The 27,740-nt window shown below is 48.7% G+C and overlaps 1 protein-coding gene across 1 annotated transcript in view; it reads right to left on the bottom strand.

Moving 5' to 3' along the window:
• The window catches only part of DNAH1 (dynein axonemal heavy chain 1), a 3,604,831-nt gene that overhangs the window by 2,426,486 nt on the left and 1,150,605 nt on the right, over positions 1–27,740 (bottom strand). The window lies entirely within an intron of this gene.

Genomic DNA, 27,740 nt, shown 5'->3' with positions numbered 1-27,740 from the left:
GAACAAAGAAGAAACTTGTAGTAAAGAAAGACTGATCATCAAATCATTGAAGAATCCAGGGGACAGGAATCACCCTCTGGAACATAGATATTTTCATCTTCGAAACAATTTACAATGAAGCTATACTATTTTTAATTATGAACACTTTAAAAAAAATGTTACATATATATATATATATATATATATATATATATATGTCAAGCAGGTATGGTAAGTAGTACAGTATTACAACATCAACAATGAAGCCTGGTCAATATGGTCACAGTCTTATATTGCAGGTACAGTGCTTATGTATCATTGTCTTGGTCTTTCGCGAGGAAGGATCGGAATTCCCACCATCTGTCTTTCAGGCGGAAAGTGGCAGGTAGCAGCGCAATGTACTCGTCTTCTCAGTCGTTTACCCATGTTAACTCCCTCATCCTGCTCTGCACAGTGGGGCGAGATAGGGTGGGGGGTGCGTGTCTGATCATTTGCATAATATGCACCTCTTTGCCACCATACAGCCAATGTTCAGGAAGGCCCACAACCGACGCTCAGGGATTCCGTTCCATTCACCAAATAGCATGCTCATCAGGGATAAGTTCACGTTTTTATCAACCACAGTGGATAGTATCCCAGATATTTCCCCCAAGAAGTGCCCTAGTTCAGGGCAGGACCACATCATGTGAACGTACCCCATTACTTCTGTCCCACATCTTGGGCAGCACCAGTTATGCTCAGTATACATGTTCCCCAATTTCTTCAGGGTATAGTGCAGCATATGTAATATTTTGTATTGAATCAACTTTAGTCTCATTCATAGACACGCACTTTGTAAAAATACACATCGCGCTTCAGACACCTCCATCCCAACTTCCGCCGCCCACCTTCCTCGGGCTTTATCTGTTCTCACAGGGGTTTCTGCTATGATTCTACGGTATAGGGTGGAAAGCAATCAGTGACAGCCATTTGAATTAGCTATTAGAGTAACTAGTGCATTCTCTGAGGGCACCACTGGGTAACATTCCCACCTAGCCTGCACGGCAGCTCGTATTCTGTAATATTGCAGCATCTCAATGTGTATACCCTTGTGTTCAGCTCGCCATGTGTGTGGTGTCAAGAACTGGCCTTCCGGGAACAGGTCTCCTATCGCCCTGTAGCCCAGTTTGATCCAGTCCTCCCCCAGTGTGGCGTCCCATCTGGAGGGGAGCCCCATGAATTTCCACAGTGGCAGCCATCAGTAAAATGGTCTGTCCCCTGTTAGCCTCTTGAAGATGGGACTCCAGGCATCCAGCATTGTCTGAACAAGGTCATATCGATAGTCATCGGTATAGGTGGATCCAATATCAGTGTTTTCAAGTCTACATTCCCCGCCGCCTTCTCCAACCTAGCGTGTGGCAGAAGCTCACTTGTACCGTACCAATAGGTGGCAAACTTGGCCTGGGCCACCAGCCAGTACACTTCCATGTGTGGATTTATGAACCCCCTTGATGGAAAGGTCTTGCCATGTCCTCCCATTTTTTCCTGACTGTTCCTGAGAGCCACAGGAAGCTTGCCATATAATCCTATGTAATTCCCTGAAGTACTGTTTCCCCGGCCAAAGTGGCACATTGACATAAGTGTATAGTAATTTGGGCACCAGAACCATTTTTTATCAACGCCAGTCGTCCAGCTAGTGACAGCGGCATTCTGGACCACGCCTCAATTTTCACGCACGCATGGTTGGTCCCTGCCATAAAATTGTCTGTCATCAACTTGTCTCTGTCGCTGGAGATAACAACGCCCAGGTATTTTAATCGGTCTGGTGACCACTGTAGGGGGAAGGCACCATGAGGGCTGTGTGTGCTATCTGTCAGGGGGAACATTTCCGACTTCCCATACTTCACCGTGAATTCAGAATATCGTCCCATCCGGGTAACATCCTCCAAAATAGGGTCCAGGTTGACTTGAGGGTCCTGTATAAATAGAAGCACGTCATCTGCATAGAGCAAGATGATCTTGGGTCGCCCCACTCTGCAGATCCCTCGGTTCCCATGGCATTGTCGTATCATGTCTGCCATTGACTCAATTGCCAGTGCGAAGAGTATGGGTGATAATGGGCCGCCCTGTTGCGTTCCCCTGCCCAGTGCAAGCGGCCTGGAGTGTATCCCATTAACCTGCATAGTGGCCACTGGGGGGCGCGTACAACAGCTTGATACATTGTATAAGGTGCTCGCCCAGATTGCATTTTTTTGCATAGTACTGCAAACAGGAATGGCCAGGACACCATGTCGAATGCCTTTTGGGCATCCAGGGCAACCATAACCACCTGTGCTGTGGGCATCATACGAGACATGATATTAAATAGCCTCCTAAAGTTCAGGGACGTGGATCTGCCAGGGACAAATCCGGCCTGGTCGGGATGCATTAATGCTGGCATCAGGGGTAGTAGCCTGCTCGCAATCATTTTTGCTTATATTTTAGTGTCCACGTTTATGAGTGATAGTGGTCTAGATGAGCCACAATCTTCTCTGGGTTTGCCAGGTTTCAGTGGTACTATGATTGTGGCCTCTAAGAGCAAATGCGCAGGCACCCAGTCTGCAGCGCTTCCTCCCATACCTTTAGCAGGCAGTCCGTCCGGCCGGGGGGATTTATTTCTTGGAAAGTCTATCACTCAGAGTCTTACTTCCATGGTGAAAGGGCAGTTTATTTGTTCTTTGGCGCTGGATGATTGTATCGACATCGGCATGGAGTCCAACAGGGTTTGTAAATCCCTGTTTTATTCCCGGCCTTGTGCTGTATATAGTGCCTCGTAAAACTGCCGAAACACGTTGTTGGCAGCCCGGTCCAAGTACTGCAACTGCCCGGCTGCATCTCGGACACCCACCACATGCTCTGCCCCTCTTTCCCGTCGGATCGTACCAGCTAACAGTCTGCCTGGCCTTTCCACCTCCCCATATTTCCTGGCAGCAGCGGGTCTGGCGAAGTACTTAACCTCTTGGTCTGTATGGCACTTATATTCCACCAACTAGGTCTTTATATCTCGCAAGGTAGCTCGGCTAGGTGCCGCTGATTACCGTCTCTCCAGAGCTTTCAGTCTGCTCTCGCTATTAGCAATATCTTTTTCGGATAGTTTTGAGCACGCCCAATTCCTTAGACATAGCCATGCCTCTTATATCTAACTTAAAAGCCTGCTAGAGTGTACTTTGTAATGTTATACTACCCTAATTCGTCTGGAAGTAGGTCTGAATATCCTCCTCAATGCCACTCCTAAAGACCAAATCTTGCAGCGCCAGAGATTTAATTCGCCACAGGGTGCTGTTTCATTTAGCGGTCCCCCAGTTTAGGGAGAGCACTATAGGGAAGTATGTGGGCCATCACCATTTGCCCCACCAGGCCATCTGAGACCAAGAAGAGATCTATCCTGGAGGACATGTCATGCGCAGATGAATTATAGGTGTATCCCCGGTCATCTGGGTGGAGCGGCTGGGTCATATGTGCCACAGGCCAAGCTCCGATATAGTTTCCCGACTGCAGCGGGCTGACCTCGATAGTGCCGTTGGTGCCTTCCCATTGTGGTCCAGTTCTAGGTCTATTATAGTGTTCATGCCCCCCCTGCATATAATTGGTGTGCTTGGATATCACGTGAGGATTCCCATAGCCCATCGCAGAACGCTGGGTCATCTATGTTGGGTCCATAGGAGTTCACCAGGAGCACCTCCCCACCCAGTAGTTTACAGTGCACTATTACGTAGCAGCCCTCTGGGTCGATGTGTGTGTGTGCGCAGGCCCTCAAATTTGACCCCTTTATGTGTAAAGTTAGAACTCCTCAGAATTGTGTCAAGTACTCAGTATGGAACCGATTGGCCGCCCATCCCTTGGAATATGTAATGTTCCTGCTACCCCGCGTATGTGTTTCTTGCAGCAAAAGGATCTGAACCCTGTGTCGGGCAATGTAAGACGTCAACTTCAGCGCCTTGGAGTAATTTCCAAGCCCCCTTATGTTCCAGCTTAGTACCTTAATACTCTCCATGCAGACCAAAGGTGGTTGGAACAATGTAGCCGCTCTTTGTTCACCCTGCTGTGACCAGATAGGTAGGCCATGGGCATTGGTGATCTGTGTCATGCGCTTGCTAAGAGATATTTATTTTAACTCTTTTACCCCCAACTTCACCCCAATCGCCCCTCACTCTCATCATTCCCTCAATCAGGGCCAATGCTACCCTCCCTTCTTAACCACAACATCAACAACCTCTGTGTACCCGCAACCTTGCATAGGGGGACAACTGCTTACCTTCAACCAACTACTGTTACCAGCTCGCCCGCCCGCCTGGAGGATCAGTGTTCCATGCACATCTGCTACCACAGTAACATTAAACAATTAGCCAAGGGCTACAACTGCACCAGGAGTTCACAGCGAGGAATTCTGGATCATATGGACGAGGATGCCACTTGAGCCTCATTGTGTGGTATCTGCTGACGGTGAACAGGTATATTGGCCTCAATGTATGCCGCTTCCTCTTCCGGAATTGTAAATAATATGGTCTTGCCTCAGTGCTGTATGCGAAATCTTGCCGGAAATAGCATGGCATAAAAGAGTGGCTCTCTCTCAAAGCATGTGTTTAACTCCCAGGAAGGATTTTCGCTCCAGCTGAACTGCAGTAGAGAAGTCGGGGTAAATGTGCATTGTGGTGGTCTCATATCGCTGCAGGCCCCTCTCTCTAGCTAGGCGTAGCACAGTGTCACGATCCCGGTAGTTGAGGTTTTTCGCTATATCCGCTCTAGGTGGAGCTCCCGGTTTTGGTCTCACTGATGGTGTTCTTTGTGCTTGCTCAATCACAAACATGTGGGAGAAGCCCTGCTCGCCCAGAAGGTCTTTAAATAGATTCTCCACTGCCGCTTCCATTGGGCCGCGTCCAAACCCGTCGGGCAGACCGACTATGCATATGTTGCTTCTCCTGGTTCGCGAACCAAGGTCATCGCACTTTGAGAGGACTCTTTTCAGGTCCTTGGCCAGGTCCGCCACCTGGGCCTTGAGCGCGTGAACATCATCTTCTGTTGTCCCAATCCGTGTTTCGGCCTCTGTCACTCGTGCAGACACCCTCTCCATCTTGCCATTGAGAGTGTTGATGTTGGTTGTGATGCCAACCACCTTGTCTGTCATGTTAGAGACATGCATGCTCTCCATCAGCTGCCCGAGGGATGGAGTCTTGGGTGCTGGCACCTCTAAGCTTGGCGCCGCCTGGGCAACTGGGGCCGTTTCATCCCAGGGTCTGTTGGGTTTGCCACGCAAATGCTTCTATTGTGTTTTGCTTCTTTTGTCCACCCCCCCCCCCCTTTTGTCATGGCTGTGGGTTCTAATAGGCTGTCTTCTCGCCTCGGCACCGCCGCAGGTCTGTAATTCCCCAAGGGGGACCTCCCCCCTCAGTGCATCAGATGAGGGCCACCTAGGACCAGACCACTCTTGTTCTTATGAGCCCTTGATCGGTATAGTTGTAGGGTCACACTGCCACTACGCCCAGTGTGTGTTGGAAAAGTGCGAGGACATACGCACCAAGTGCGTGCTGTTAGGTTAGTGCAATGACTGTTACTGTGTCTCTCAGGGATTGGTGCTGCAGGGCCTCATTGACGGGGTGGATTGCATATGCATGGGCTCATCGGCCCTCATGTAACCTAGGCCAGAGATCCATTATACAGTGTTCATGTGATGTTCAGCTCCTCACCTGTGGTTTCTGCGTCTCTAAGCGCTGCGGGGGGGGGGGTCGCAGGGCACCAGTGGGTCAGCAAGGTTGCCCTGCAGTTCTCTGGCCTGACTGGGTCTAGATCTGTCCCTTCGGGACATCCCCTCCATCACAGGCGGCCAGGATCGGCAGGCTGCAGTGGATTCACAGTGCTGGCCTACACTTCCACAGCCACCTGCTCTGAGCCATAGCATTGTATGTCCCTCATTTCAGTTGAATCACCGGGGGAGGCTGTGTGGAGCAGTAGTGGCAGCGGCTCACCTCCCTCGCTCACAGCAGATGTCAGGGCCCGTTGCTCGTTTGCCTCAGCCATGATCCGGCTTGCTCCCTCCAGCAACGGCGGGCCCTCTTCCTCGCCCTCTTCCTCTTCCTCCTCTTCCTCCTCCTCTGGGGGACGTCCGGTCCTCTCCCCCACCGCTGGCTCTCCGGTTCTCTCAGCAAGGCACCAGAGACTCCAATACGAGCAGTAGATGGCCCCACGGGGTCGTCCCACACAGCCTGCGCTGCCAAGGATGGATCTTTAGCCAGGTGTTTCACACAGCCCACCTCGGCTACAAGTCTTCAGATCGCCGGACCTCACAGTGCCGGCAGCAGGGCACGCAGCAGCAGATTTGCTGCGGTTATTCCCCAGGGTGTCAGACTTCGTTTTCCCCCTTTTTGGTGACAGGGAAGGGTCGTGAGAGGGCTATCGGGTCAGGATACGGGCGGTCGGCTCAGGGAGTTAGAAGAAGACAGCCATCTCAGCAGCGCTCCCTATGAACACTTTTTTTGCCAATATCAGGTAAAAGACATTACCTGTGTCACTTTGTTATTTTGCTTTTAGTGTGAGGGTCAGGATAGAACGTTTGCACACAAGGATGGCTTTGAAACAGACAGTTCCTTAGTTTTTGGTTTTAGGTAGGGAATTCCTCTTAGAGCAGGGTCAAAGAGGGATTTGTCCAACCCCTTTAATTTTAAAAAAAAGAAATCTTTAACCAAACACATGAGAACTTTATGTCCGGCTTTCATTTCTGACCCCTCACAGGAAAAACTGCAAAACAAAAATAGATTCTATGATGACTTATTGCATAATGGCCCTGCTACCTTCTGCATGTCTGCTAGGCCCACGCCATTACTAAAATCATACCATTACTAGCAGTATTTTAAGGATGCAATATGAACTACAATATCACTGGGGCACTTGTGATACTGGATATATATTTTTAACATGGCCAATTGTATGGTGTTGTATGGCGCTAAGCCCACAAATACCTTTTTTTTTTTTACACACTGTCATGTTGCATGAAATTGTTAATCATCTCATAGCCTTTAAAGTAAAAATTGATTTATCTAGTACATCTGTGTGCTGTGCGGACCTCTTAAATCCCTCCATTCTGTACAACAAAAATTGAGTCTAAGAAGTAAATGTAACTTCAAAAGAGAACGTTTTAGCCCCATAGTACAGCATGTTAAATACCCTCCTGTAGAAAGTCTGCCATCAAACTGGGCCCCCAATAAATCAGGTGTACACCTAAGGCCTTGTAGGTACACCACGCCAGATCACGTTTTGCATCCTTTGCCCAGAAAACAATTACACACAGCATGCACACAGTCCTGTGTTTCTCGTCTCTCTCAGTGACACAATACACAGGTACAACACCACCAACACTGCTCCTTTTTCTTCGCAATGTGTTCAAATAAATATTTGGCTTCCTTTTTACTTTCCTGTCTTAACCTCCTGTGGTCTTACGAAAGGAGTGGTGGAAGCGGGGAGGAGGTTTTTGAATGTTGTAGATGTGTCGGAAGAAGATGTGTTCAAGAAGGTTAATAAAGTGCGGAAACAGAGTGGGGCATCGGCCTGAGAATTTTGCAGTGGAATGCGAGGAGTTTGTTGAGGAATGGGCAGGAGTTGAAAGCGGTGTTGTGTGGGGAATTGAATGTTGATGTGGTTTGTATTCAGGAAACGTGGTTAAGGGGTTATCTGAGTTTTGTGATTCCGGGTTTTGAGTTGTTTCGTAAGGATAGGACGGAGGGGAGATGGGGGGGGTGTAGCTGTGGCAGTTTGGAAGGGGTTGGTTGCAAGGGAGATTGTGGTAGATGGAGCAGTGGAGGTTATCGGGGCGGGGATTCGGGTTGGAGGATCAGAAGTTTTAGTGTTGAATTATTATAATCCGTGTGAGGTGGTGGAGTTGGATGTACTGTCTGAAGTGATAAGGGGACATGTGGGACCTTGTGTTTTATGTGGTGATTTCAATAGTGCCAATACGTTGTGGGGCAGTGATCGGATGGATGCAAATGGAGAATTGTTGGAGGGTATGGCGGATGAATTGAGTCTGTTTTTGTTGAATGACGTTTCGGGCACACGATTGGATGTGAAGACTGGGAAGTTGTCGTGTTTGGATCTGACCTGGGTGTCTGCTGCGATTGCGGGCGAATGTGACTGGATGGTGCGTGAGGATGGGGATATCGGGAGTGATCACTCTGGCATTTTAGTGACTGTGAGGGGTGAGGTAGGGGTCAGTTCCAGGATGATTGGGAGTCGGTTGAATTTTAGGAAGGCTGATTGGGAGTTATATAAGAAATTGTGTCAGGAATTGATTGTTTCTCGGGATAGGGATGAGGGGGTGGATTAATGGAATGAGCATTTGGTGCAGGGAATGAGAGCGGCGTCGATAGCGGCAGTTCCGGAGGTAGAGAAGGGGAAAGGGGGGAAGGTTGAGGTTCCTTGGTGGTCGGTGGAATGTTCACGGGCTGTGGCAGTGCGTAAGAAGGCGAGGGCCAGGGCAGTGAGAACGGGAATGTTGGAGGATTTGTTGGCATATAAGAAGGCGAAGGCGGTGGTGCAGAGGGTGATTAGGGAAAGAAAGCGTGGATATTGGAGGAGATCTTGTGGGTCTTTGGAGAGTAATTCTGATGTGGGAGAGGTTTGGAAGCAGTTCAAGCGGATGTCCCCGTTAATGAAGTCACAGGGTAGCATGTCTGCGTTGTTGAAAGGGGTAGAGGTGATCAGTGAAGATGGGGAGAAAGCGAATTTGTTGGGGGAACATTTTGCGGGAGTACATAGTTCAGAGAACTTCCCGGAAGCAGTGAGACTAAGTATGGGAGTGGTTGAGGAGGAGATGCGGGAGTCGTTGGTGAATGTTGGGCCTTGGAAAGAGCAGCATGAGGGTCTGTTTTCTATGGCGGAGTTGGATAGGGGTGGATGGAGTCAGGTATGTATTTTTGGAGAAGTTGTCGGTGGAATGTAAGTTGGAGGTGTTAGCATTGTTCAATGAGATCTGGAAGAGTGGAGTTTTACCGAGTTTATGGAAGAGAGCGATTGTGGTAGCGATTTTGAAGATTGGCAAGGTCCCGATGGAGTGTAAGTCATATAGGCCGATTTCTTTGACTGTCGTGATGTGTAAGGTTATGGAACGGATGATAGTTGAGCGATTGGGATTTTATTTGGAGTCGAATGGGTGTCTGAGCAATTTTCAGAGTGGATTCAGAAAGAATCGTTCAGTGGCAGATCCATTAGTGAGGTTGGTGACTGGAGTGGAAGAGGCGTTGTGTGATGGGGAGATGGTGGGGGCGTTCTTTTTAGATTTGGAGAAGGCGTATGATATGGTGTGGAAGAATGGGTTGCTGGTGAGACTGTTGGAGATGGGTGTGAAGGGGAGGATGTTTCGGTGGATCAAGGTGTTTTTGGCTGACAGGACCTTTCAGGTAAGAGTGAGGGGGGTGTTGTCTGAGGTTTGGAAGATGGAGAATGGGACACCGCAGGGGAGTGTGATTAGTGCGATGCTGTTTAATGTGATGGTGGACGGTTTGATTCGAGCTTTGGAGGGTTTCGGATGTCAGGTGGATTTCTTTGCAGATGATGGTGTGGTATGGGTAAGAGGGCAGAGTTTTTTGTTGATGCAGAATCGGTTGCAAGCTGCGATAGTGCGTATGGAGGAGTGGTGTGGGAAATGGGGCTTTTCGATGTCTGTGGATAAAAGCGTGAGTATGGTCTTTTCAAGGAGAAGAGTGCAGCAAGGGTTGGACTTGGTTCTGAAAGGTGAATGGGTGAAAAGCGTGGAAGAGTTTCGGTATTTAGGGGTGATTTTGGATAGGAAGTTAAATTGGAATTTGCAGGTGAATGGAATGGTGGATAAGAGCAAACGAAGGTTGAATTTATTGCAAGCTGTGACTGGGAAAGAGTGGGGTGCTCAACAGAAATGTCTACGAATGTTGTATAAAGGGTTAATTTTGAGTGTGATGGATTTCGGATGTCAAGTGTCAGTGGGTTTTACGGCATGTCAGAAGTTGCAGTTGGACAAGGTTCAGGCAAGGGCTTTGAGGGTGTGTTCGGGTGTGATGAGGTCCTCTCCAGCGAATGCGGTTCAGTTGCTTGTGGGAGAGATGCCGTTGGGGTTGAGGAGAGATGCGTTGAGTATGAGATGGTGGGTGAAGTGCAGTGCGAAGAGCGTGGCTCATCCGGTGCGTGAATGTTAGAACTATAATTGGAGGTTTGATTATTATAGAGATCGATGGAGGAGGAAAGGGGTCACTTTTGGGTTTCACATGTGGGAAAAGGGAGTGCAGTGGGGTGTGGGCGATTTGATGACTGTAACTGATACGGATTTGGAGAGATGGCCGAGGTGGATGAGGGGGTCTCCAAAGGTGTATTTGGAGTTAGTGAATGTGGTGTCGAAGAAGAGAGGATTGCGGAGTGAGATCAAAGCTTTGGGTCAGGCGTATGTGGCAGGAAAGGAAGGATGCAGGTGTTTACGGATGGTTCGAACGATCCTGTGTCTGGGAGAGTGGGTATGGCGTATTATCTGGAAAGCACTGGGGAGTATAAAGTGGGACGATTGACGAATGATGTGTCAATTTTTACGGCTGAGTTGGTGGCAATTGCATCAGCAATTGATAGGGTGTGCGAGTTGGGGTTAGATAAGGTGGTGATATTTTCAGATTCATTGAGTGGGTTGCAGGCTATTATGGCGGGGGATGGTGATAGGAAGGATGTGATTATGGATATCAGGAAAAAGATAGATCGGTGCGTACATGGGAGAATGGATTTGGAGTTGGCGTGGGTCCCCAGTCATAGTGGTATTTTGGGTAATGAGTTAGTGGATCTGGCGGCGGGTGAGGGTATGAGATGGGGAGTGGTTGATGTGAGATTACCTTTAAGTGTGGATGAGGTGAAGGCGGTGGTGGTGAGACGGGTCATGGATGAGTGGCAGGAGAGGTGGGTGAGTGGGGCGAAGGGCAGGTGGATGTTTGGTCTTCGTGGGAAAGTGTCAGTGAAGGTGGATGCGGGGAGTTTGGAATGGAGGAGGGGGAGGAGGTGATGCTGAATCGATTGAGGATAGGGCATGTGGGGCTGAATGATTGTCTGTTTCGAGTGGGGAAGCGAGAGTCGAGGGATTGTGCGGTGTGTGGGGTGCCTGAGACTGGGACATTTTCTACTTAGATGTGAGAAACATGTTGCAGAGAGAGAATTGATGAGGGTTCGGTTATCTGCGCTGGGCGTGGCTGAGTTGAGTGGGAAGGCTTTGTTGGGAGGTGATGGGGTGAGTGGCAGGAAGAAGAGCAGTGTGTTGTTGGATTTTGTGAGACAGACGGGGAGGTGGGAGGAACTGTGAGTTTATGGGAGCTAAATAATGATTGGTGGGTTAGGTGCACATCATCCTTTAGGATGGGGAAGTGCCTGGGTGGGTCCGCCCACGCTTTCGATAATTTAGAAGAAGAAGGAGAGGGCGTGTCGTTTCCCCTGGTTGCCGCGTCGATTAGCAGTAGCAGTGGAAGGTGGGTCAGCATCGCGGCCGACGCCTGTGAGTGAACCAATGTGCCGTCACTAACGAGGCAAGTGGATACAGCGAAACATAAGAAAGAGTGTGTGAATGCAAAGCTTTGTTGAGGAGAGCGAAGCGGACAATGTTACGGAATGAGCCGCAATGATAGACTGAAATGCACCAGAGCAAGCTAATGTGGGAAACCATTTCGATGCAGCAGATATTTACTGACGAAATGAATAAGACCGTTTTTGAGAAAGAACTGTAAATCAACAGTTTCACACGTGAAGTCCATCAGAAGTAATGTGTGGAAAAGGGCTGAATAAAGCCAAGACCGAGAGAATAGGAGATAGTCTGGACTTTGAACATATAAGCGGTAGGACAAAGGATATCTATACAACAGACTCATCCCGGTACAGTCAGCGCCACAAGAGGGAAACAGAAACAGAAAAAGAAGCTCGCTCCCTTGGATAAAGCTAATGACTCCCCAGATTCTGCAGAGCGAGAAAGAACAAGGGCTTTCAAACTTCATCTATACCAGAGAGTTTCTTTTGTCTTTTGTTGAAACTAAAAGGTGAATAAAGTACAAGTTCTGTAAACCCAAGAGAATGCTGTCTTTTATCCCATCTTGAACTTGTGACACCCCCATATTCTAAAACTGCACTAATGATGAACACATATCCAGACTCCTCTTACATAGGCTACGGTAATGTCATACCAGGATAAAACCCTGATACTGTGACTAGCAAGAACGTAGGAGGAATAAGGAGTGTTTGTCTATTTAGCACTTAGATGAAGAAGCTGATAAGAGGTATGTTGAATGTGTCACAAACACAAAGGAAAGACTTTCCTGTGAAGCTGGGGAAGCCCCAGCAATGTTTCATAAAAAGAGGTGGACTCAAAGGAACAGGAAGTGAAGCTTGGGAGTTTCGAACTGGCTGGATCGAGAAGGCTGGGAAACCAAGGGAGATGCTGCTTCATGCGCTTGCAAGCATCTATGAAGGAGAAGCAACAGTGGTACGCTGCCCGACCAAGCGAGAGGATCGAGTTGGTAATAGTTCCTGGTGGGACGTCCAAGCGGGGTCGAAGGATAGCCCAGCTGTCAGCGTGCCAGAGAAGCCACACATCCGGAACAGACAAGGCGGTCTGTACAGTGCTCCGGATAAGATTTGGAAGTGGGAGAATTTTAGTCCCTATTTTTTCAAGTTAGGAGTAAAATGATGTTGTAGGGAGTAACAATATAAGTTCAATTCCCAATGGAAGTATTTTATAATTGAGTAAGAATCTGTTTTAACTGGAAAACAGAATTGTTTTTGTAATAATATCTTTGCACCTGCACATTAAAAGATGTAAGTTTACTTCTTCCGATCATGCAGTTATAACAGTAGTTTCTTCCTGTGGTACTATGCACAGTAATGGTCCAGACATATCCATATAGCTTTGTGAGTGAAAGCAGAGGCACACGGTCCTACATGTCCGTTTCCTTTTTTTTTTTTTGGGAGTATTTGCCTATTTTCAGGGAGTAAAAGTAGCTGATTCACCTCTTATCTGTAGGGCTGGGTCTGTACATGGAAGATGATTGCAATCAGAGAACCAAAGGAAGGAGGTGGTGGCGTAGAAGGGAAACCATGAGAATCCCATTTTGTCACTGTTGCTGCCGAGACACAGCAAAGTGTCAGAAACAGCGAGGAAGAGAAATCAGAAAACAATCCTGACCAAAGAAGAAAAGGAATGCCAAACCTGTGTCGCAGACCCCTGCAGGTAAAGGGGAGAGCGGGTGACTCGGGGAGCAAGGAGTAGAGAATCACTCAGGGATCCTTCATATTCATCCCACTGAGTGGCAAAGATATCAGAAGAGTGAAGATCACTCAGGGAGCCTGCATACTTGTCCCAGTGAGTGGCCCAGGCATAAGAAAAGTGAGGATCATTCCAAAACCCTACATACTCGTCCCAGTGAATTGCAAAGCAATAAGAAGAGTGAGGGCTATGCTCATCCCAGTAGTTGGCAAGAATACCAAAAGTGTGAGAGTTATACAGGAGCTTATCATGTTTGTTTTAGTGAAGAGCAAGAGTTAAGAATAATTAAGAGTCACTGGCCACCAGGGGGCGCACGGACGATGACCGCCTCCGTGTGAGCTCTCGACCCACGGGCCCCAAAAGTGACCTGAGCCCCCACTTTTGCCCCCCCCTGTACCCGACAGCAGCAGTTTGAGCCATCGGAAGCGCCCCCCCACCTATCGAGCGAAATCCTGACATAAATCGGACCTTTAGTCGCAGAGAAAAGTTCGTCGGAACCTGCCTCCCCCTTACCAACGAGGACACCACTTGGAAAGGAAGCCACGTTCACACGCGGACCGCGGCACCCACCTCCTCCCTCTGCTCTCCCAGCAGAGGATCCGCACCGCGCAGTAACTCCTGGGAAAGCCGCGGACACCCAACAGCCCGACGTACGTCGGGGGCCGATCGACCGCAGCTGCCTCCGCATCCCTGGACACCGGCACCGCGACGAGCAGTACCAATCTGCTGAGGTGAGTGCCCATCCCCCCTGGGGTGCTCCGTGGCACCTCGCCTCGACTGGGGCCCACTTCTCCTCCCCGGAACGTGCCCCGTCCGGGGCCCGGATTTGAACAGCCAAGCGGGGGGTTCCATACACCGACTGCGACGCAGGCCCCCGAGCTTCACAGCACTAACCCCATTGGGCCATAAAGTCACCAAAGTGCCACTTACGCCCCAGGCTCTACTGCTTCTAGCCGGAACTACCCATGCAATCCCTCTGGACTCCGCCGCCCGAGGCCTCTCATCATCCGGCAACAAACTCGGCACTGCAGTGAGGCTAAGCAGAGGGTTTGGCCCCCATTCCTGGGGCGTGTGCCCTCCTCAGCCCACTGCCTGATCAGGACACGGACAAGTGGCCCAGTAACCGAGAGCAGCGGAATACCTAGAGGTGATCATCCCCCCACCTCGTCTGCATTCAAGACCCTCTCCTTGGGGCCTCGCCTCACAAACTCTCCCTGTAGCCCCATTACCGGCCGGCATCGATACTCAGACCCCCCTGAGACGACATTGGACCCACCGAAGGGAATTGACCGGAACGGAGGGTAGAGCCCCTGGAGACAGGGCGTGTGCCTCCTCCCGCCAAAGAACCCCCGCCCAGAGGGTCATCGCCTCAGCACCCCCCAACACTGCCTACGTGCCTCTCAACACACCAAGACCGAGGGTAGGGCCCCCGATCCCAGGGCGTGTGCCTCCTTACATGCAAGTGCCCCATGAACATTCCAAGTAAGCTTGCCAAACACGCCTACACCCCGCTGCTGCAGGCTCCCGACTCAAGGCCAATAATGTCACTAGAAGCCTCAGAAACGGGTGCTGCTGCTACCAAGGGAGACATTGCCGCCCTCCTAAGTGAAATTCGGAACATGGGTGCCAACCTCGACGGTAAAATGGATAAGATGACACAGAGTAGACAACATCGAGGAGAGACTGGAGGGAGTCGAGAACAACCAGGCCTCGATCGACACCCTAGAAGCCCAAATGGAGCTTAGAATACGAAATATAGAGAAGAAGGATGAGATTCGCCTCAAGATAGATGATTTGGAAAACAGAGAGAGAAGGAATAACCTGCGGTTTTTCGGAATTCCTGAGAGAGAAGGGGAGACAGAGGAAGACCTAAAACAAACAATACACAATATTGTCAAAATCCTCACAGCGGACGAGGACATTGATGAACTCAAGACCGAAAGAATTCATAGAGCCGGTGGCCCCCCAGGTGGCCCGAGATCGGTCCTTGCCAGATTCCACAGATATCAGGACAGAACAAGGATACTTGCTAAAGCCAGGTCCGGAGGCACCTTTACCCTTGGAGGGGCCCAGATTACCATTTTCCAGGATCTTTCATTGCTGACACTGGGCCTACGCCGCCTCTGTGGTCCCCTCACAAGATGGCTAAAAGATCAAGGCAAGAGATACAGATGGGGATACCCCTTCTCCCTCGCGTTTGAACATGGGAGCAGGAAGTTTTTACTCTGCTCTGAAGAAGAAATCCGAGAATGCATCGCCGACCTCCTCAGATCAACCTCGGGGGAGGGAACTCAGGATATCCCTGCACAAAACAGACCAGGATGGGAACTTCGGGGCCCGAGAAGGAAACGAGTAAAGGGATCCAGAAAGTACAGGCGACCCAATGACACACCAGACAATAACAAATGACAACGCGTGCCCAAGCTCTATATCCCGGCGATCTTTGCTTCCGAGGTCCCTGCAGTGGACCTAACCACATCCCGGATCACAGCACTCCTGTATCACTGATTCCATCTGATGCCACGTGAACTGCTTGAACCGCAAACGCGACCTGCCGAGGAATGGAGACTCCGGAAACCGCATGTATCATATTATATACTAGCACACAGTTAAAGTTGCTGTTTGTAATATTCTCGTTTGTTACAGAATTTTATAAAAGAGGTGGGCGGGGGCTCAAAAATGATATGTTGATGTTATTAGTTGACGGGGCTGTGCGGTTACGACCCTTGCTGGTGGTCCGACAGTAGACCGGTTGTTCTCATCCAGTCCAACTCGGACGCCATCACAAACAGACACAGACCCTCATCGAAGAACCCAAGAGCAACGTGAGAGAACAGAGGGCAAAGGGTATGATGTTCAATACCCTACAGGGGCGGGTGGGGGGAGGGAGACGGGGAATGGCACAACCTCAGGTAAAGTCTCTGTCATATAGAGGCAGCTACTACATTATCTCCAGCATGGCAATTTCGTACAATGGGCAGCGTGACGTTGCGACCGATCTCCACAAACATATTAATGTCCTGCAGACATAACGAATCAAGTGACAGGCAGGGCACACTTAAAATTGGCACGCTGAATGTTAAGGGACTTAACTCCCCCCACCAAGAGATCACTGGTAACGAGAGAGTTCAAGAGGGCCAAACTAGATATACTCTTTCTACAAGAAACCCGATACAGCAAGGGAGAAGAGAGGAAGGTCTTATATGCCAAGTTAGGCGCTGAATATTGGGGCTCTGGCCAGCTGAAGAAAGTAGGGGTCGGCATATTAGTCAACAAAATGATTCAATTTGAACTCTTGAAGTCATGGATGGACGTCAGTGGCAGAGCACTAGTCCTAGTGGGCAGGATACAAGGCACCGTCATCACCCTGGCGTCAATATACGCCCCCAATACAGGACAAACCAGATTCCTGCAGAGGATAATCCCGAAAGTCATGAGCGAAGCAGAAGGCGAGGTACTACTCGGGGGTGATCTGAACACGTGGATGGATCTGAAACAGGATAGACAATCGGGTCGCACCTCTACGCCCCCTCAAGCGGGCGACGGACGTCCACCGGCTGCAGATATGATGGATGCCTACAGTCTCACCGATGCGTGGAGACATACCAAGCCCAACCGTACTGGCTTTACTTTCCTCTCAGCACCGCATACAACCTTTTCCAGAATAGACTATATATACCTAACAGCGGACCTCATCACGGCAATGACTGATGCCATTATAATCCCGGTCTTATGGTCAGACCACGATATGGTCATGGCTATCCTTGATCAAATGGCCCTTCCTCGAAGATGCTCCAAATGGCGGTGCAACACAACTCTCTTTAAGGACCCAATTTTCCGGGAACAACTAGAGCAGGATATCACCCAATACTTTGAGATTAACAACAAAGGCGAAACTTCCATGAACACAATTTGGGAAGCTGGCAAGGCGACCTGGAGAGGGCTACTTATTAAAGAGGGAGCAGCGAAAAAAAGAGAAAGACAACTGATAGAAAATAGGCTCCGAAATGAAATTACTCAGTTTGACCTCATGGCACAGTCAGCCGACCAAGATAGACTACAAAAGATTAAGGAGGCCAATGACAAGAGAGAGGAACTATGACAACTGGAGGCGGGCAGCATTGCGCGCAAGCTTCAATGCCTGAAGCAGAAACACTATGAACATGGGGACAAAGCAAGCGCCTTACTAGCCGCAAGACTTCGCGGTCAACGCCAAGAGAGGTGGGTGCCCACGATCCAAACAGAAGGGAATTCCTGCAAACCATTTCCCCCTAATGTCCCGGAAGCCTTTGCCGACTATGAGGAGCTATACACGTCATGCGCTGCTTCGCACCCAGAAGCGATAATTGAGTATATGGACAAAATACCCTTGCCCACCCTACCGTCCGATACAGCACATACCTTGGAAGGCCCCATCACAGGGGAAGAAATTGAAGAAGCAATCAAAAGACTTCCAACAGGGAAAGCCCCCGGGAACGACGGGTACACGGCGGGGTTCTATAAGACTTTTATAGATGCTCTCCTCCCATTCATGGTTGACCTATTTAACAACATCCTTCAATCCGGTGTCGCACCCGAATCCTTCTCTGAAGCACTGATAACAGTCATCCCCAAGGAGGGTAAGGACCCAACGCTGTGTGCCTCCTACCGTCCGATATCCCTTCTAAATATCGATGCCAAAATGGATACGAGAATCCTTACTGCAAGCCTGGAGTCACACATGCCATCAATAAACCACAATGACCAGGTGGGTTTCATCCTAGGCAGAAAAGGCGTGGACTCCACCCGGAAAACCCTGTACTTAATCCACGAGACTCAAACATCATTGAACAAACCAGCGCTACTCTCAATTGATGCCGAGAAGGTGTTCGACAGAGTCGAATGGCATTTCCTGGAGGCCACGCTAAAGAAGATAGGCCTAGGCCCCACGCTCCGTCGAGGGATCAAAGCTATCTATACATCCCCAAGAGCATCGGTCGCGGTGAACGCCCAATTCTCCCTTTGGTTCCCCCTCAGTAGGGGTACGAGACAGGGTTGCCCCCTCTCAGCAATACTTTCCGCACTGTTCCTTGAGGCCCGTCATGGTAATACTGCGAGCAGATCCTGCAGTGGAGGGGATTCGGGTGAATGGCAAAGAATATGAGCTGGCCTTGTATGCGGACGACGGTTCATAGTGATAATGTCGAATTCAAAAAAGTCGAATTCAAAAATGTCGAAAAAAAAAATGTTGAATGTGTTTTTAAAAAAAAATATTTTAATGGGGGGGGGACCCCCCAACCCCCCGTTTATTTTTACTACCCAAACCCAAAAAAATATACTAATAAAATAAAACACATTCTATTTTTTTTTTGACATTTTTTTTTCTACATTTTTGTTTTCGACTTTTTTGCAGTCGACATTATGACTGCACACCGCGGACGACATTCTGCTCTGTGTGTCAAACCCAACGTCTTCCATTCCACGAGCGATCCATCTCATAGAGGAATACGGCACACTCTCAGGATTCAAGATCAACAAATCCAAATCCATTCTTTTTCCACTGCATGATGCATCTACGGAACACCAAATCGCTCTCGAGCAACTTGGGTTGATCATCGGAGGCCCAACAATGAGATACTTGGGGATTAACTTAACGCGACACCTCGACAACCTTTACAAAGCCAATTTCCCCCCACTTCTCGAAGCTCTCAAGGCTGATCTTAAGAAATGGAAACTGCTGACAATCTCCTGGATGGGGCGCCTAAACGCAATCAAAATGGTGACCCTCCCACGGTTCCTTTATCCCTTTCAGTTCTTGCCCATCACAATCCCAGAGCATTTCTTTAGACAAGTCAGAAAGGCCATACTAGAATTTATGTGGAATGGGAAGAAATCAGAATCCCCTACAATGTTTTAATATTACCAAAGGACCTCGGAGGAGTGGGTTTACCAGACATAGAACGCTATTATCAAGCCACACAGCTCAGAATTTTAATCCCACACCTGCGAGATAGGAAGGACCTCCAATGGGTCCAACTGGACAACAACATTTTAGCCAACGTAACTCTGGCAGAATGGCTCTGGGTCCCCAGACCGAAACTTACGAGAAGACTGCGCAATCACCCGATACTGGCCACAATGTGGAACATATGGAAGAAGGGGAAAGCGATGTCGGGAGTCACCACGTGGCCTTCGCCCCTAAGCCATCTCTGGTCCCCCGGATCAGAGAAGAAATCCCGGAACACGCTAGATACCAATCGTGGTTCGATGCCAGCCTCGAGAGAGTCGGTCAGCTGTGGAGAAAAAAAAAAGGGAAATTCATCTCAATAACGGAACTAGAGGAAGCCCTCCAAATTCACCCAATACCAGTCTTCCTGTACCTGCGATTGAAAGGCGTTTTATCCAGAAGGGAATGGTAGGACACCACACAGAGAGAACTAACGCCCTTTGAGACGATCCTAGACACGACTGCCACCTCCAAAGGCCTCATAGCACGAATGTACAAGGCTCTAATTACTAAAGACGACGCGCCAAACAGCCGTCTCAAGGCAAGATGGGAAAGAGACTTCGGCAGAGAGTTTGACCAGCAGGCCTGGGACAAAATTTGTGAAATGCCATCCAAAATATCAATTGCAGCCCAGTATAAATTACATGCAATAAAATTGCTCCACAGATGGCAGTACGAACCATACAGACTGTCCAAAATGTTCCAGACCTCCAGCCCAGGATGCTGGCGACAATGTGGCATGAATGCCGACTACTGGCACATGTGGTGGGCCTGCCCCAAGGTCCGCATCTACTGGCAAGAAGTCCTGGAATGGATCAAGCAGCTGGACGGCATAGAGAGGGAACCGTCACCCCTTCTGATTCTTTTTGGCCTCGAGGAAGAAGATGACGAACTGATCAGGGTAAATGGTCTAATATCCCCCTGTTACTTGCGGCAAGAGCAGCCCTAGTGATAAAATGGAAATCCTCACACCTACCTGATAAAAAAGACTGGATACAGATCGCCACAAACATTTACACAATGGAAAAGATAACGGCAATACTACATGACAAAGCCACTCGACAAGAGGAAGCCTGGTGCGACTTCACTGCACAATATATTTCGCGCTCAACCACAGATGACCCAACACAGCAAAGAAACTAGCACCCAACCCAGGCCAACAATGACGGAACGCTGAACGACCCATGGCCAACAACCCATGCCTGTCACAGACTATACTGGAGATCGATGACAGAGATGATTGAAGATGCAGGTCACGCAGCCCACCACGAATCAAAGTAGCAATGCCTCGGAAGAAGGAGACTCGAGAACCGGGAGGGAGGGTGCGGGGAGGGGGCACGGCTCTTATTTTCTTCGTATTGGAACAATGAACGTTAATGTTGTTAAATAATGTTATGGTGGACTGGAACAATTTCGTGAAATCACTCCTAAAGCATAATATGTATCCACCTGTATGTTCACATCCAATGCCAAAATTAATAAAAGTCAAGTTTAAAATAAAGAAGAATAAGCAAGAGTCAAACACAGACTGTATCTACAATTCTCAGTGTGAAGAGAAAGAGTCCGACGAGTGCAAAGAAAAAGTCTACAAGGCCGTGAGAAGATGTCTGCAAGGAACTAAAAGGGCTATGACGAGGAATAGCCAAATACTATTTGATGAAACCTTATTAAAAGGAACTATGCTGAAAAGCATCGCAGGAGAAGGGAGCCATTCTCCTGTTCTTTTGTTGTCTTGTCTTAGTTGTAGGGATAGAGTAGCTTAGCTTTTTGGATGCAGGACATACTATTTACTTTGGACTATAAGACTTATGATGAGCACCCTAGTTTAGTTATGTTAGGTAGGAAAACCCTTAGCATAAGGAAAGTTAGGCATTTTCTTTATTATTTAAATAAAATCCTTGTGAACATGACACACAATTGTCTGTCACCTCCTCCTGACCTACCACAAGCCTTTCTAGCAACCTAATAAATCAGTCTCCTTCTCCAAACACCCAAGCACTTGCTTTCCTCCTCATGGCTTATTTTTTTGAATTATTTATTTAAGTGATATTAGTTCAACATGGAACTTTTTCACCATAAAAATACAAGTACAATAAGGCATAATAACATATATAAAATCACCAATACAAACACATTAAAAGAACCATCAATACAATCATGTTAAAACTACAATTCGTCTAGGACATCAATCCCATAATAAAATTTGAAAATGTGATTACATTCATTTTGGGAATAGCTCATTTAAAAAATGCAATACAGCAAATCTCCAAGAATTAGATTGGGAAACTAAGATGTACTGCCAAATAAGAGCAGGTGATAAAATTACATGGCTACATATTGAATGACCAAAGTGCTTTGATCTATGTTCAGTTAATTCATTACATTCCTGGAGCAAATGATACAAGGTCTCCGTTATTTCTGCTTCATTACAATATCTGCAACTTCTCTTAGAGTGCTCTATGCCCTCTCTAGCACCCAAAATCTCATATGTGGGGAACAAATTAAGGCGCAGACGAAGACACTGTCTACGCCGATGGTGACTCAGAAGACTTTGTAAATAGAATGGCAACACACCCACAGATCGAACATCCAACAAAATTGTAGAATATAGCTTATATTTACGAACAGCCTCTATAGTGTTAATTCAGTCAATTTCTTTAATTCTCTGCTTCGCTTTAAATAATGTTAAATATAGTTTCTCAAAAGAGAGCCCATAATAGTCAATGTACTTCTTACATTTCAACACCCATTTATTTAAGGGTTTACATTGGCGTTTGTCTTTCATTACATTCAGGTGCCACCACATTGTCGGCTCTTCTGCATATGTAATATGGGTCAGCATTCTCAAGTTTTTCTAAATTACCCCAGAATATAATGAAGACAAACCTAACCCATAAACGAGTACATTCGCAGGTACTCCCTGTGGCAAGCCAAGCACCCATCTCCAAAAAAGACCTTCATACTTTACCCAGACCTTCATACTTTATTTTACCCATACTTTTACCCAGTCATCCTTCAAACCATAAAACAATGTTTCTGCTCCATATGTAATGGATGGGATAACCTTTTTCATGTATAATTCGGTGACTGGAATTAAAGAGAAAAAGTCGTACTTGTTGTTTACATGGATTGCTTATATCGATAATGCTTTCAATTGTTACTTGTTTTGTTCAAATATCAAGCTTTTATTCTTAGATCCAAAAAGATAGAAACCAAGATAGATCAAGCCTTTAACTTTTTCTAGAGTACTTTGATCCAAAGACCATTGGAATTTAGAATATGAATTTACATACAAATATTTTAGTTTTTTTTCCAATAAATTTTTATTAGCAGATTTTCATAGAAGCAAGAGTAACAAGAAATCAACAACCTTTCCCCTAAACCCCCCCAAATCCCCCTCTCCACCCCTCTCCCGTCCCCTCCCCGATCCCATGGGTTCAGAGATAGCTAAAAAAAAACAAATGAGATGGAGGCATGAACAACGGTCAAGGTAAATTCACAGGTCAGATTCGTCCTGAGGGCGGATTATGCCCAGTAGTTCCATCGCCTTGGGGCACCAGGCACGGCGTGCACCCTCCCTTAAAATACCAGAAGACTGGCCCAGTCTGTATAAGAGCGCATATGACATCCCTGGATCGAGTAGGTTAGCCATTCCATTGCGACCAATGTCCAGAGTTTCGCGACCCACTCGTGCTCCTGTGGAGGGACCTTTGAATTCCACATTCTAGCTAAGACCAATGCAGCAGACAACATCGTTATCACATATAATTTATGATCGGCTTTAGAGGGCAGAGTTGTGAAGACCCTCAACACCTGGGCAGTAGCCGCTGAACCTGCGACCAGAATACATCAAGTTTCGGGCACTCCCACCATATGTGAGGCCATGAGCCCGCAGCACCGCATTCCCTCCAACATTTCTTTTATTAGTCTGTAAATGGAGGAGATCACCCCCCTATCACCCGACTCAGTATCTAGAAATTTTTCAAAGTGGGCAAGGGAGCAAGAGCCCACCTGCTTTACTGATGGATGGGAAAGCCAGTGCCTGATCTGGAGGTACAAGAATCTCTGCTTCTCCCCCACTCCAAAGTCCTTACACTGCTCGAACTGCTTCACCTCACCCCCCTTTAGCATATCTCGCAGCATCCTGCAACCACCCGAAAACCATGGGTCGAAACTCGGGACATATGAGGCCGCTGGGGAGAATTGTGGGTTACCATGCAGGGGTGAGTACGGGGATGGGAAGGAGGTGATCTGAGCTCTCACGATGGCCTGATCCCAGGCCTCCCCTGTTGTGGACGTTATTGTACTACAGTACATTCTGGTCGGCCTGTCTTGCTTCGGGACCCACAGGACCCCCTCCAGGTCCCCTCCCCACCACTGCCCTGTCCATCGACCTCCACACCTTGCCTCTGTCATCCCTTTGCAAGTCCCTAATGACCCTCAATTGTGCTGCTATATAGTACACACTGAAGTCAGGTACCCCTAATCCACCTCTTTCCGGCAATGCCTTCATCGTGGAAGCTGCTATCCTTGGACGCTTTTGGTTCCATACGAACCTACTAGTTACTTTCTGCAGGGCTCTGAAGAAAGAAGTAGGGACACAGACCGGTAGGGCTGCGAAGTGATACAGGAGCAGTGGGAGAATTGCCATCTTTAAAGTATTGACTCTACCCAACCAAGAAATCTCCAGTCGACCAGCTTGGATTTCACCTTCTGAAGAAGCAGAGGGTAATTTGCTGTATAGAAGTGCTCCACAGCTTTGGTCAGCTGGATCCCCAGGTACTTCAGTGAGGAGTCCACCCACCTATAGTCGTAAACCTTTCTGAGGTCTTGAATGGCGGACGATGACAAGGTAAGGGGAAGCGCCTCAGACTTATGGATATTAATTTTTAGGCCCGCTACCTGCCCAAATCTGTTAAACTCTCTTCCCACCGCCTGCAGTGGGATGGTGGGGTGAGTCAATGAGAAGATCATATCATCGGCAAAGGCTGCAATCTTATGAACCTCCCCCCCAAATGGGATTCCCTTGACATCATCAGCTCTCTCACCGTCTCCAAGAACGGTTCGAGGTGGAGGGCATAAAGGAGCGGCGACATCGGACAGCTCTGCTTGGTGCCTCTTCCCACCGGTATCGGAGTGGAGACCTGACCGTTAATAGCCAGACGTATAACCGGGTTTCGGTAGTTCGCTCTTAACCCAGTAGTAAAACCAGGGCCAAACCCCATTCGACCCAAGACCGCAAACAAGAAGCCCCACTCAACCCGCTCAAAAGCCTTCTCAGCGTCGATTGCCAAAAGAAGGGCCGGGATGTTCTTTTTCCAAGACTTTTCAACCAGGTGTGCCAGCCGTCTCACATTATCTGAGGTTTGTCTACCCTTTATAAACCCCGACTGGTCGCGGTGAATTAACTTGGGGAGGATGGATTCAAGGCGGTTAGCTAGAATCTTAGCATGAATCTTGGCGTCCATGTTAATTAAAGCAATAGGGCGGTATGACGCGCAGTCCGTCGGATCTTTGCCACATTTATGTATCAAGATTACCTTGGCCTCATTCATAGAATTGGGGAGAAAACCCGTCGCCCCCATGCAATTAAACAGTTTATTAAGAATTGGAATCATGAATTCTTTTTGGGTCTTGTAAAATTCAACGACAAACCCATCAGGACCTGGGGCTTTGCCGGATGGAAGGTTATTAATAACTCTCCTCACCTCATCCGCTGTGATCTCGAGTTGCACCGCGTCTCTATCGTCCTGCGATAAATGTCAGACGCCAACATCCCGCAAATATGCTTCCTGATCTGAGAAATCGGGGAAGCTTGAACTATAGAGGGCAGTGTAGAATTTAGTAAATTGAGCTTCAATGTCAGAATTCGACATAAGCAAAACTCCACCCTCACCCTTTATTTTTATTATTGTCTTGTTGCCTGCTTCCTTACGCAACCTTCTGGCCAGCAAACGGTCAGCTTTGTTGCCTTTGACGTAGTATCTTTGTCGCTGACGGAGGAGGCTACGTTCTGCCGCTCTTGTTTGTATGAGGTTTAACTGACCTCGCACAGCCCTGTATTCCTTTTTGGTGGCTGCCGCCACTCCCTTGTTTCCAACCGTAGTTCCTCCAACCTCAGTTCCCGTTCCCTTCTAGCTTTAATTGCAATGATCCTTCCCCTAATTGTGGCCTTCAGGGCGTCCCACCAATTCTGAGGGGTAGTATCATCCCACTTGTTATTGTTAGAGTAATCCCCCAGTTCCTTCTCTATCTCCCCAACCAAGGCCGGATCCCTAAACAGCAGGGCTGGATACCTCCATTTCCAGACGGACGGGGGACACTTGGGAGCCGCCATTATCAGGGTGAGCTGAGTGTGATCTCCCAATGTGATCGCTCCAATCTCCAATGTTGTCACCCTCCCTAACAGTGGTTTCGAGATCCAGGCATATTCTATCCGGGAATGCGACCTATGCGCATGTGAGTACGAGGTGTACCCCCTCGTCTGTCTGTAAAGTTCTCGCCAAGTGTCCACCAGGGCCAAGATCCCCTGATGGACCGTCCTGACTCCCCCAGGATGCGGAGCTCCTATCTATGGCGGGGTCCCATGTCAAGTTAAAGTCCCCCATAAGGGCAATGTTACCCACAGAGAAATTCCCCAGTCTCGTGAGGGATTTTTGTAGAAAGGCATCCTGTGCCTGATTAGGGGCATATAGAGTTGCTACTGTGAAGATCTCGCCCATGCCCTCCAATAACACCGCCAGATACCGTCCCTGACTATCCTTCTGCATGTCTCTAATGGAAAGACCTGATCCGTCTCATAATGCAATTAAGACCCCCCTTCTTGCAGGTTTGTGCGGCCTGTACCAATTTGGAATAACCCCAGAATCTAATTCTGTGAGAGTCCTTAGTGTGCACGTGAGTCTCTTGCAAGGTCACTACCTGGGGCTGCTCTCTCTTGATAAACCTCTTGACTCTTCTCCTCTTAACATTGGAATTGAGACCATTCACGTTTAGGGAAAGGAACTTTACAACTTGGGATCTAGCCATTTGCCTGATTAATGTGGACCATATTAACTCTGAAGATTCCCCTGAGCAGCTCCTCAAGTGTTGCACTTGTTTGCAGCATGCGCTCCTACCAAGGGTGCCATGCCTAGGCCCCTCGCCCTGAACCCTGGATCTAAAACCTCTCCATCCCCATCCCTTCCCCACCCATTCCCCCTCCAGGCGGGAACGACTGGCCCTCAGCCCCCCTCGTGAATTTGCCACGAGAGCCGATCCCATTAACCAACCCGGAAGTTTCCAACGCAGGGAAACCCTTCCCCATTCCAAGACTCCCGGCCTCTCCCCCCCCCCAAACCGCAACCCACACACCTCATTCGAACAACCCATCAACCACTAGTGAACAGCTGGCGGTAGCGCCCTCCCCGGGCTCTAATCGTTAACCGAGCTTTGCCAATGAACAAGTCTCATGTGACTGACGGAGGACCACACTGCCACGTAGACCGGTCGCTGGCCCCATCAGCAGTAGGCTTAGCACGTCCCGAGTCTGTGGGTCTCTTGCAACCTCTCCTGTGCTTGGCTGTAGACCATTCCCATGGCTTTTGAGTAGCCGGTGGCTCGTCAGCCCCCTCTAATGGGGCCGGGGTCTGCTCTTCCAGGCCCAACAAGGACATCCCTTGGTCGCAGGTCGTGATCTTATGATGGGAACCTTGCCACATGAAAGACAAACCAAAGGGGTGGGCCCATCTTTACCGGATTTGCTGCGATCTAAGGAAGGACAGGACCCATCCGCTGCCTCTTAATTAGGGTGCTCCTCGTCAGGTCCTGATACAGCGATATTTATTGGCCATTGTAGGTGATAGAAGCTGCCTTTCTCGCTCTCTCCATAACCTTCTCCTTCATTGCATTGCTATGGAAGGCCACCAGCACATCTCGCGGTCTGGACCCTGGCTCGGCTGTTCACGGTCCCACCCTGTGGACTCCTTCGAACTGCATTTCAGGGTCTGGATTAGCTTCTAGCAGGTCAACAAATATAGCTTTCAAGACTGGGCCCAACTGCTGGGCCTGGACATTTTCCAGCAGTGATTTCACTCTAATGTTCGCCCTTCCGGACCTGTTCTCCATATCCTCTGCCAGTAGCTCCAGGTTTTGCGTTGCCACAGCCAGAGACTCTAGCAAGTTGTCCACTTTTCTGGCGTCCTCTGTCAGTTCCTGTATGGCCACTCTTTCCTCGACTTTATTAACGTCTCTTTTAAGATCCCTTAGATTTTCAGCCAAGTCCTCACGCAGCTTGTCCATTTGCTGCTGCCCCGCAGCCGTGATTTTCTCAACTAACTCTCCCATAAATTGCGAAAGCATCGCTTGGGTAATTGGTTTGTCTTGACCCTCGCGGGAACACCCGGGGGCGCTCTCAGGGGAGTCTTGGGCCGCCTGTGGATCCTCAGCCGCGTCTACCTCCCTGGACCAGAATTTCGTAAGGGGGGCCCTCCGGTGCCTTTTTGGGGGTCTTCCCTTGGGGTGGACAGTCTTTATTCT

The sequence above is a fragment of the Ambystoma mexicanum genome, chromosome 2p, assembly GCF_040938575.1.
Source record: "Ambystoma mexicanum isolate Mex_15411 chromosome 2p, UKY_AmexF1_1, whole genome shotgun sequence".
Classification (NCBI taxonomy): domain Eukaryota; kingdom Metazoa; phylum Chordata; class Amphibia; order Caudata; family Ambystomatidae; genus Ambystoma; species Ambystoma mexicanum.
The sequence above is the reverse complement of the archived record's forward strand: the minus strand, read 5'-3'. Positions and strand labels throughout refer to the sequence as shown.